The sequence below is a fragment of the Helianthus annuus genome, chromosome 4 (genome assembly GCF_002127325.2).
Source record: "Helianthus annuus cultivar XRQ/B chromosome 4, HanXRQr2.0-SUNRISE, whole genome shotgun sequence".
In the NCBI taxonomy this organism is placed as follows: Eukaryota; Viridiplantae; Streptophyta; class Magnoliopsida; order Asterales; family Asteraceae; genus Helianthus; species Helianthus annuus.
In genome coordinates, this window is record NC_035436.2 from 25150679 (window position 1) to 25163371 (window position 12693).

A 12693-nucleotide genomic window follows, 5' to 3' on the forward strand; every position below is an offset into this window, starting at 1 on the left:
AGACAGCTGTAGTCTATGACTCCCTGTCAGAAAAGGTAAAAGGACTACGGTTCAAACCTCTATGCCTTGATTCTCTGTAATCCCGGTTTATATTATAAAACGTCCATGTGACTAGGCTTTTGTGCCACTAACTATATTAATTGTAAATAGGATAAGTTATATTCAATCCTAAATAACAGTGAGTAGCAAATTAACCAAATATGGTCTATGTTTACCATGGTTAATGAATTGCCATAAAAGACAATTCCATAATAAACTCCTAAATAAAACTTTGTCATTATCTTCTGTAGCAGATTCGAGTTACAATGGCTGAACCAAGTGGAGTTAATAGTCATTCGAAGGAAGATGACAATGATAACGCTCAGATTCATTTAACGGGCGCCGAATTGAAAGCTCTAGTAGACGGCGCTGTTAAGGCAGCCTTGGATCGGCAGTATGAAGAATACACCGAGTCCCGAAGCAGAACCCTATCTACACCACACTCAAAGCTAAAAACCCACTCTAAATCTCACAGCAAACCACCCTCGACTCCGTCTAAGCCTAAGAAGGACGACGATAGACACTCATCGAATGAGAATAGCGTCCACCCTAAGAAGAAAGTGGTCGATGATACACCTCCCGCCAGGGGTTGCACGTATAAGTATTTCGTATCTTGCAAACCCCGAGATTTTACTAGGGAAAAGGGCGCGGTGGATTGTATGACCTGGTTAGACGAGATGGACACTGTTGTGGACATCAGCGGTTGTGCTGAGAGAGACTTGGTGAAGTTCGTTTCACAGTCATTCAAGGGTGAAGCCCTAGCGTGGTGGAGATCTCTGGTTCAAGCCTCTGGGAAGGCTGTTTTGTATAGCATGATACGGGAGGAATTTATGGCTCTCATCAAGGAAAATTACTGCCCTCAGCACGAGGTTGAAAAGATCGAGTCTGATTTCTTATCGTTGGTCATGAAGAACCTGGATTGCCAGGCATATCTCATGACTTTCAACACTCTGTCGAGATTGGTTCCGTATCTGGTAACACCGGAACCCAAACGGATTGCGCGCTTCATTGGGGGTCTGGCCCCAGAAATAAAAGCTAGCGTAAAGGCTTCTAGGCCTGCTACCTTCAGGTCCGTGGCAGATATATCTCTGTCTCTCACGCTAGATGCAGTGAGGCAGAGATCGTTGAGAAATGCCGATAGCGAAAAGAGGAAACGTGAGGATGATGATTCACGTAGATCCGGCAAGAAGCATCGGGGCAATCGTGACCACAAGAGGGGGTCAGAGAACAAGAAAAATGACCGACAGTCGGGCGACAAGCCCTTGTGCAAGGTTTGTCAGAAGCACCACTTTGGAAGGTGCAGGTTTGAAAAGAAATCCCCACCGAAGGCGTGTGGGATATGCAAGTCCTCTGAGCATAGGACTCTTGAGTGCAAGAAACTCAAGGATGCAACTTGTTACAGTTGCAATGAGAAGGGGCACATCAGGACGAACTGCCCAAAATTAGTGAAGAAGGCTGAAGATGGGAAGAAGACCAATGCGAGGGTCTTTCAGATGGATGTTAAAGAGGCTATTCTGAACGACAATGTCATAACCAGTACGTTCCTTATCAATGATGTTTTCGCAAGAGTCTTATTTGATTCTGGAGCAGATAAATCCTTTGTGGATGATAAGTTCTGCGAGTTATTAAAATTGCCTGTTAAAACCTTGAATGTAAAATATGAAGTAGAACTAGCTGATGGGACTATGGGGACAGTTTCAACTGTTTTAGATGGATGCGTTATATCCATTAGGAATCACTCATTTCCTTTATCCCTGTTACCCTTTCAACTCGCTGGTTTCGACGTAGTGTTGGGTATGGATTGGTTATCGAATAACCAAGCCCAAATCGTGTGCAACCAGAAACAAGTAGTAATCAAGACTCCGTCTGGAGAATCACTTACCATTCAAGGAGATACTCGACATGGATTGCCTGCACAGGTATCTATGCTAAAGGCATCCAGATGTTTGAAGAAAGGATGTGTCATTTATATGGCACAGGTGACTATTGGGGAAGAGAAGCCCAAGATTGAAGACATTCCAGTCATCTCCGACAATCCTGAGGTTTTCCCGGAAGAACTGCCTGGTTTACCACCAGACAGGCAGGTGGAATTCAGTATCGACATCATTCCAGGAGCCACGCCTATTGCAAGAGCACCTTATAGATTGGCACCCACGGAAATGAAAGAATTGAGGACGCAGCTAGATGATCTGCTAGCCAAAGGTTTTGTTGGCTTTACGCCTTTGGGAGCTTAATGACCATGTCCCGGATATCCTTGGCATCATTTTACGAAATGGCCACGACCCCGACACACGGGTGTAGGCGTACACCCGTAATGTGTCTACATTATTAAAGGTATAACCGTTGGTTTTCCCGCCATGGCTTTATGCTTCGTGGCGTGTCTATTAACCTTAAACCCGGCACGACCCGGGCGACCGAACGCATAGTGAACATGTAATTCTTTTACAAGATTTAATTATAAATTATCCCAAGTTATAAAGAGTTTGTGTCTTGTGCATTCAAATCAATTTTATTAAACATTTTACAAAAGTGTTGGTTGAATGTATTTACCAGTGTAAACTGACGTATTTTCTCCAAAAAGATTAATGCAGGTTCTACTCGTAATAGGTTGGCCACTCCTTAGCATCGTTAGAGTCTCGCAAGCTTGGGATGCCAATATCTGTTGAACAATATTTTATATTTTATTTTGATCCCCTGTGGATTATATTTCGACGATTGTGATACATGAATATTACACTCGATGGTTGAAATATATTTATCTTTATGCTTCCGCTGTGCATTTATATATTGTGTGGTTTGACTATATTGTTGCCAACTACGTCACGGTAATCCCCCACCGGGCCCACCGGTGATACACGTGGAAATCGGGGTGTGACATAAACCTAAACATGATGTGATGTGATCATGGACACAAAAGTGATACATAATACAGCCACGTTGTAATATGAGTTACTAGATATGAAATTATAAACACGCAAAGGGCCGATGACGGCAATATAGTATACCCTAGTGACGAGGTATGAGGTAAAATGGTGACCAATCAGTTTAGCGATAAAACAAGTTATAGTCACAATAATGCTGTGACCTATGTAGAGTGCTTGTCAATGTAAGACTAGCGTGAAGTAAGTATGCCAACAGACTCAGTGACTGGATGGTCAAAAGACAACCCGGTCAAATAGGCGACAAAGATAGGAAATAGATGGTAAAAGGTTACGGTCCATGAGAATATATACCTAAAAGACGCACATGTCAATACGGATGAAAACTTTATATCGGAAAGAAAGAATGTCATAGAAACGAAACTAAGTTCGTTTGGTATAAATTAATGAACTACATAAAGAAGGTTTCGGGGATGAAACCTCTTTAAGGAGGGGAGACTTGTAACACCCTAAAAACGGGTTTTAGTAATCAAACCACGTTAATATTAATGAACGGGTAAAATACCGTAAGTGGTAAATATTAACCCGGTAATTATTAGAATTTAAATAAATAAACCTCGTATTAAATAAAAAGAGAATAAAAGCCTTTGAAGTAAATAAAATTCATAAGAGGTCCGAGTTAACGGGACTTAAAACAAAACAGGTTATGATTTCCCCGAACCCACTAAGTTAACTAGGGATGTTTAACTTAGTTGGATATAAGTCTTGTAATAATAAGAAAATTTGGTTAAAACACATTATATGTAACTTGGGTAAAGCATAGAGACCAAGTGTGAAAAACTTGAAATAAGTTTGTATTAAATAAAACATGAAACACCAAAACACACACCATGAGTGTGTGTTCTGGTCGAAATATCCAGAGAAGCAGCTTCACCTTCAAACCCTAACAAGCTAAAATTCAAGCAATTGGAAGGGTTAATCACACCCAAATTGAAATCCAAGCACGAATTAGTGATCACCTCAGTAAAGTGATCATAAGGTATGTCAAATTCCACCATTTTGTTCTATCTCAAGTTCTTGATGAACACTTGAAATTCGAAAATTGAGCTTGAATGATAGTTATTTGGGTGAAATTAGAATGAATGTATGATTAGAAACAAACCCTAGTTAATAAACTATTGAAATTGTGTTCATGTTGATAAAACTCATAATCACTACTTAGGTGTTTAATGGGTTTTTAAGAATGATGAAGAACACTAGAGATTTGATGTTGTAATGAGTGTAATCGAATTACATGAAGTAAATCCAGAATGTGATGTGAAAATTGACATATGAACTTAAGAAAAATGTTTAAAATTGGCTAAATAATTAGTCATGAAACTTGATTGTTGGTTTAGTAAAATAATGCCCTAAAGGTGTTCGCTGAAATGCCTAAAAGAAAGGCTCAATGTTGAAATTCGAAAAAAAACGCATATTTGAATGATGTTGTGAATTATGCGTTATATCACATGAAAGGAGTTCTAAACAAATCGTTGATTGAACTCTATAGGAAAAGGAATTGAATCTTCAAGCGGAAGAGCCGGAGTTGATACGCGCTTGAAGGAAAAGCACAAAAGGTACGTAACTTTCGGTTTCGTTACATTATGCATAAATAATAGCATGTTTGGAGTGTCAATGAAGTGATGTAACTCACTCGACAACCAAACGGGTCAAAATAGTTAATTAGATATGTTCGTTGAGAATATTGTTTAATTAGTCATGTATGGAATGAAAATAAAGTGACGAAGATCACTAGATAAATAAACGGGTCAAATATTGGTTAGAATAAGTTTGGTATGTTGTAAAATGGTGGTTTCCATTAAATAACCAAACGGGTCGAACACTGGTTGAATTTGTAGTGTTGAAGTGACTAAAACGTCACTCATTAAAAATTGAGTTATAAAAGCACAAACAATGGAACGGGCGTGATACGCTAAGGCTGACAAGCCCGGGAGTGGGTATTATGGTTAGAAATCAATGTTGATGAATTATGCAAGTATGTAACTTGTTTCGTTACATTATACAAATTAGATATTGTAATCGTTCATAGTTGTGATTTAGAATAAAGATTGGTATTGGTTGAAGTGACAATGTTCACTACTTGATTTAATGAGTTAAAATTTGATTAGAAAGCGTTTGGTAGTCATTAGAAATGGAGGATTCCATAAATGAGCCAAACGGGTCGAATAATTGTTTAGTAAGTAGTAAAAGTGTGTTTAGAATAGCATTTGGCAAATGACGGATTACAAGAGCGTGAAACCATGGATTGGGTGATGAAACGCCGGTGATCATAGACCCGGATGTTGGGTAAATACGTCTTGCGGACATAAAAATTTGTTAGTGGTTAAATTAACGCAAAAGCTAAACGGGTCAAATAAATACATAAGGCATTTACAGACTTTCAGCCCGTACATCCAAATTTTGATATAATAATCTTGATAGATGCATTGGTAATTTAATCACGGACGCGTAGGAAAAAGAATCACCTAAAACGGACGTCTAGATAGAAAGTTGTGAACTTTTAAAGTTGAAATTGTTGGAAAATTTAGTGCTGGGCAAATATGCAGGTCCAGGAACTGGACCGCTGGAAAACCTGTTTCCCCGCGACACGCGACAAAATCACATAGTTGGGGCGTGACACACGACAGGTGTCGCGATACGCGACAGGTTTAAGGACGCCTTCCGCGACACGCGGGAGGCATGATTTTGGAAATTTTATTTTTATTTTCATTGTTTGATATTGGAACTTGATTATACTTGTTTATATGTTGTCAAAACTAACATTTAAGTTAGTTGTGATGTTAGGTAGTGTTGGCGATACTCCGGATGGCGATCAAGCAATATGTCAAGAACCGAACACAACACTTTTGAAGCTTCCGCGTTAGTATATTTTGTTTTTAACTAAATGTGAAGATGTAACTCTGGATGTCACTTTTGTACGTTTTAAACTAGTAGGGATGTTAATCCTAAATACTCTAATCATGTAAGAGTATTAAACGTAACAATTTTTTTTGTTAACCCGTATTTTTCGCAAACTAAATGCGTATTTAGTAGTAAATTCATATTAAATTAATACGGGTGTTACAAATGTAAATGTTAAACTTTTATTTAGGATGGTCGTAGTAGTTTAAAGTTTTAAATATTACATTGGGTAGTTTGGACAAAAATGCTTTTGATGAAACTTTGTATCTTTTGAAAAGTGTTTTTAGAACATATTTCGAATATTGATGTTAAAAGCAGGGAATCGTTTATACTACGAATGGGTCATGCCCAAATTTTGTAAAAATTCATATGAAGTTTATGTTATTTATTAAATGTCAAAAAGTGGGCGTTACAAGTGGATTCAAGAATCCCCTCGGACTGGAGCCATTTTATGCATGCCTTACTTATATGGCCAAGTCTGCAATGCCATAAATATGTTCATTTATGCCAGCTTTGTTACGTTTAGAAAGATTATATATGTTATTACTTGTTTGAACATTAATCTCATAAATACCATTTCGAGGTTTAGCCTCAAAATAAAAGACATCATTCAAGTAGGATAAAATAGAAAAACCATTAAAACGTACTTGAATCCTTGTTCAAACAGTGAAGAAACTGAAATAATGTTTCTGGTCAAACCAGGTGCATATAAACAGTTATTTAAAGTAACTACAAGGCCATGGTGTAACAACTGTCACTAGAATCCATAATTAGGATGGTAATTAGCTATTAAGGAAACCCTAATTAAGAAACCCAAGTAATTCTGCACTAACCCTAAAATTTCCAGAACAATCAGAATCAGGATCACGGCCCCTAAAACTCAGGGGAGGGGGGATAAACCCTAGCCAACGATTATCTTAATAACTATCTGTCAAAATCGAATTTTAAGAAACTGTCGACTCATCCAGCCTACATGCACGAAGGGCTACCCTATGAAGTAGGGTGACCCCTCGCGTAGCGCAACGCCCATGGGGGTACCCCTCGCGCTACGCGACGGGGGTCAAATTTCGTATATAAATAGGGGTGTCTGGGACTTGAATTTGAAAGTTGAAACGACGTAAAACGTCAAAATACACGCTGAGTTATCAGCTAAGTTACCCAGAACCAGAAAAGGTAATGATACGATTTGGGTAATCGTGGATCGATTAACCAAATCAGCTCATTTTCTACCAATAAAAGAAACCTTTAGCATGGAAAGATTAGCCAAGCTGTATGTGGATGAAATAGTATCCTTACATGGAGTCCCGCTCTCCATTGTATCAGATAGAGATAGTCGTTTCACTTCCCGATTTTGGACAAGTTTCCAAGAATCAATGGGAACCCGACTCAACCTGAGTACTGCATATCATCCACAGACCGACGGACAAAGTGAAAGGACAATCCAAACTCTGGAAGACATGCTCCGAGCATGTGTAATTGACTTTGGAGGTAATTGGGATAACCATTTACCATTAATTGAATTCTCCTATAATAATAGTTATCATTCAAGTATAGAAGCCGCTCCATTCGAGGCACTATATGGACGCAAGTGCAGAACACCCGTATGTTGGGCAGAAATAGGAGAAAGTCAATTATCAGGTCCAGAAATCGTGCAAGAAACCACAGACAAGATAACCCGAATCAAGGAAAGATTGAAAACAGCCAGAGATCGCCAGAAGAGCTATGCCGACAATCGTCGCAAACCACTTGAATTCCAAATAGGAGACAAAGTACTACTAAAAGTATCTCCTTGGAAAGGTGTTGTAAGATTCGGTAAGAAAGGGAAACTGAGTCCCCGATATGTTGGACCATTTCCAGTGATTCAACGAATCGGACCAGTTGCTTATCGCTTACAACTACCAGAAGAACTAGCTGGAGTACATGATGTATTTCATGTATCCAATCTCAAGAAATGTTTATCAGACGAATCCCTGGTAGTACCTCTTCAAGATGTAGAGGTGAACGAAAAATTAAAGTTTATAGAGAAACCACTACAGATCGAAGATAGAAAAGTCAAGTTTCTCAAACACAAACGACTGGTGTTGGTCAAAGTCAAATGGAATTCAAAAAGAGGACCAGAATACACTTGGGAGCTGGAATCAGAAATGAAGCGCAAATATCCTCATTTATTCAAATAAATCTCGAGGACGAGATTTTTCTTAAGGTGGGGAGAATGTAACAACTGTCACTAAAATCCATAATTAGGATGGTAATTAGCTATTAAGGAAACCCTAATTAAGAAACCCAAGTAATTCTGCACTAACCCTAAAATTTCCAGAACAATCAGAATCAGGATCAGGGCCCCTAAAACTCAGGGGGGGATAAACCCTAGCTAACGATTATCTTAATAACTATCTGTCAAAATCGAATTTTAAGAAACTGTCGACTCATCCAGCCTACATGCACGAAGGGCTACCCTATGAAGTAGGGTGACCCCTCGCGTAGCGCGACGCCCATGGGGGTACCCCTCGCGCTACGCGACGGGGGTCAAATTTCGTATATAAATAGGGGTGTCTGGGACTTGAATTTGAAAGTTGAAACGACGTAAAACGTCAAAATACACGCTGAGTTATCAGCTATATACTACACAAACACACACAGATCTCGAATCGCTGCCGCAATCAGGGTAATAACTCAATTGCTATTACGATTCATTCTCCGAGATCAATATATCCAAAGAATGTCTAAGTGCCGCCCACTTTGGGTTATGCTTTGTCGTTTGTCGATAATTCGATAAATGAGTTGAAGCATTATACTTTGTCGTTTGTCGATAATTCGATAAATGAGTTGAAGTATTATACTTTGTCGTTTGTCATTTTGATAAACGAGTTGAAGTATTGCACTTTGTCATTTATTGTGAGAATTTGATCTCGTAAGTTATCGTAACTGCTGTATTGATCACTAATATAACAACCCTCGGTAAAACCGACACCTATCATAATAATTCCGACACCCTAATATATTTTTAAATATATCAATATGTCATTAAATGTACCCCGTATGTGAAAACCGAGCCCCGAAAATAGATTATACTATATAAAATAAATAAAAACAAAAATTGTTAAGCTGAGGCGGGCCGCGTAGGGCCTCACCTCAAGTTCATGCGGGCCGCGCGAATAGGAAAACCTGATATCGCCAAAACCATAAGCCCAAGCGGGCCGGGTACATGTTTGGTTTAGTTGATGCGGGCCGCGAGTGCCCAGAATTGTGGCACAGCCCGGTGCGGCCACGTGTCCAACGCGTGTCGAACCTAGTATGTGATCGGACCAAGCTACGCATTGACCAGAGGTCAACGCGGGCCGCGTAGACCCGGCCCAAACCCCACGCGGGCCGCGAGGAAGTCCAATTACAGCCCTATAAAAGGAGGCAACGGGCCTTCAGTCCGTTTCGCTCAAATTTCTTTCTGTCTCTCTAACTTTTAAATAGTGGGCATTATACCCGAGTCCAATACCCCCTAAATTAGCGAGGTTCTGCTCTGTTGTAAGTATTATAACCCCTGGATACGTATTAGGTACTCTGCCCGATTGATCTAGGGTTCCGTAACGGCTGTCGTGGTTCTGCCCGACGTAGTCGTTGGAATGCCGTCTCGGGGAGAGTATTACTAATGTTAAAATGGGTTATTATACTAACACACGTGCATTTGTGTAAATTATAGATATTCACCAGGAAATCATAAAGGAAAACCCTAAAATAGCAATGTGAGTAATCTCCTTTTTGTTAACAGTTTTTACAAAACCTTAACCTTTTTATAATGCAATTTAGCAGTGATTGAGTCTTTGTAATTCTACAATTACTGCCGGTATGTTGGGGTTTTGTATACAAAATTGAAGTAACGTTACCATTGGACGACGAGTTAGCCAATGTGTAATATGACCCTCAGTCAGACTTGACACTACTGAATGAGTAATTGGGTAGATGGAAACATTGTAATCGCCCTCAATACTGTTTAAAGTTAAATTAATAATTCTTGATTAAACCGAGATTCATTCACCAGTATTTTCCACTGACAAAACCTTTTTAAAACGCGTTTCAGGTAACAAAATGTGAAAGCCAAACTAGAAGCCAGCTGGACAGCACTGAAGGCTTGGAAAAGTGGCTATAAAAGTTACCTGAATAAAAGAAAGCGTTTATTTCAATAAAGTGGGATTTATCCCTGTAATTCAGTGTGTAATAAAAACTTGGGTTTCACCCATGTGTTTGATATTATAAAATAAGGTGGTTTACTCTGATTTAAACATTTCCTAACTACGGTCCTGATGAAATTTCCGCTGCCAAATAAATTAATAACGTGATACCACCGCAACTAGCTCACGGCCGCCCGTTCCCGGGAAGAAGGGATCGGGGGTTGTGACAACTAACCCTGTTTTGTGTGCATTATTGTTAAAATTAGGTTAACAGGGCTAAAATCCTATTCTATCCGTAATAAATCTGCAATGTGAGTTATTCTTCTTTTATAAACTCTTTTCTCACCGTTTGTGAGCTGTTAAATGGTTTACAATACTCCAAATTATTTTCAGCATTATAACTTACAGTGATTAAGTTTATGTAATCACCAAATTACAGCCGGTATGTGGGGTATTGTATACATTACTTGATAATCGTCACCATTGGGGCAGCCATTGGGTGATATGACCATAATCACAGACACCATTGGACGTATGGGCCAATGGGTCGAGTGGTAAAGTACTGTGGGTAGATTGGTTGATATCAGAAACATTGTAAAAGATCTTACCACTGTAAATTATAATAAATGTGTCATTTTCCGTAATTAGAATAATTCACTCAGTATTTCCCCGCTGACAAAATCTTTTCCAAACATGTTTCAGGTGATCTGCTGTAATTCAGGAAAAATGCAGGGGAAGCATTTCAAGCTTAAAATAGTGGCTCAATATAAAATAAAGAATTATGTTTTATTAATGAAATCTTGTTATTGTAAATTATCGGGGTTTTATCCCGAATTGTGAAATAAAAATAAATCGGGAAAAGTTTTAACTTAGCCGATCCTGTGAATAAATTTTCCGCTGCTAAACTCACAATAAATAAAGTACCGCAGGATTTCTGTCTAGCGGCTCCTGAAGCGGGTAAAACCGGGTCGGGGGCCGTGACAGAAATAAGGTGGTATCAGAGCCACTAAGTTAAGCTAATTAAGTATTTAAACGATACTTAATTTTTCCTGATTACTATTATTATGATTACGTGTTTATGTGCTTTTAACTGATTATTTGTTAGTTACAGTATGGGTAAACAAAAGTTGCAAGATATCTATCTTAAATTAGATAGATCAATTTATGAAGAAGGAAGTTCGTCCAAAACTAAATTTTCAAAGCTCCCTACAATTCCTGAAGAAGGAATATTTGTGCAAAAAGCGGATTATGAAAATCCGCTTTCTCATAGAAAAAGGAATATGATTATTAAGAAAAGTAGGGAGCAAATCAGAGAAAAGCAAATTAAAAAGGAAACCCGGGAGTTACTTAAGAAATCACCTTGGGAAGATAAACTCGATGAAAAATGGGCAAAATTGTATATGCTAGCCACTGTGGCAGAACATGCAAATCTCTAGATGCCCTAAATTTAGCAAGCAGCACTTCCCAATAAGTAAATAAATAAAATTTAGTAAAATAAATCTGAGTATGTTCCTCTGTATTTTGTACAAATAGTGTGCAATAAAACTTCCATGTTTATTTGTTAAACTTTGTTCCAAAGTTTTAACTTGATATTTTGTGCATTTTGCATATATGCTACACAGCATGAACGAGATATCTGAAGCTTTTCAGAACCTCAATCTGTACCCAGTGAATATAGAAGTTTCTCATGAATTTACGGGATATATTGCTGATGTGGACCAACCTATAAAATCTACTACTCCACCAGTAACCAAACCAAAAAGAAGGCCAAAGAAAAAATTATGTGTGGGGAAGCCGTATACGTAAGAAAAAGTCAGTTACAAAACCTCCTAGAGCTAGTAAACCTTTAGAAAAAGGAAAGGCGATTATAATCCAGGAAAACCCTAAACCGCAAGAACAGGAAACTGAAGCCAATGACGAATCTAGGCAAATGGAGGAACAGTTTGATCAGTATTCTCAAGAAATAGAAATAGAAATAGGGCAAGGTTCTAGACCAACTCAGGTAGAATTCGGAGAGAGCTCTAATCAAAATAAGAAAATTACCTTTCAGGATCAGATAGATATTTTACTGGAAAAATGTGAGACTATGCAACCTGCTAGTCCGGGTATTTTTACCTATCCTATCGAAAACCCAATCCCTATGAATTTTGCACCAACCATCACTGAACCAATAATCCATAACCAACCTGTAGAAATGGAAGAATGGTGGACCAACGATTGGCAATTTCAAAATATTGTCAATAACGCTTACTCATTTCTTCCACAGTTCGACCCAGAACCCCTACCTAATCCACCAATGAGCAATGAAAACCTGGCTGAACTTCGCCATTTCGGTGAAGAGTTGATGGATGCAGGGAATAGAATTAGGGAGATAGGGGGACAGATTGCCTGGAAATATGACGAGAGGGAACTTCGTTTTTAGGATAATAAGTAGGAGGATGGTGAAATTATCTTTGTATAATAGTAAAAGTAAATAGCGAAACCAGTTGTAACATAACAAATAAAACCTTGTAAAATATCGGTGTGTATTGATGCATACTATACTGATATGAAATAGAATCGAGAAATCGATAATTTTGGCTTTATGTGCTTTAATTGTTTGAATTATTAATATAAATTGCTAATTGCTAATTACTTATAATAAATTTTCA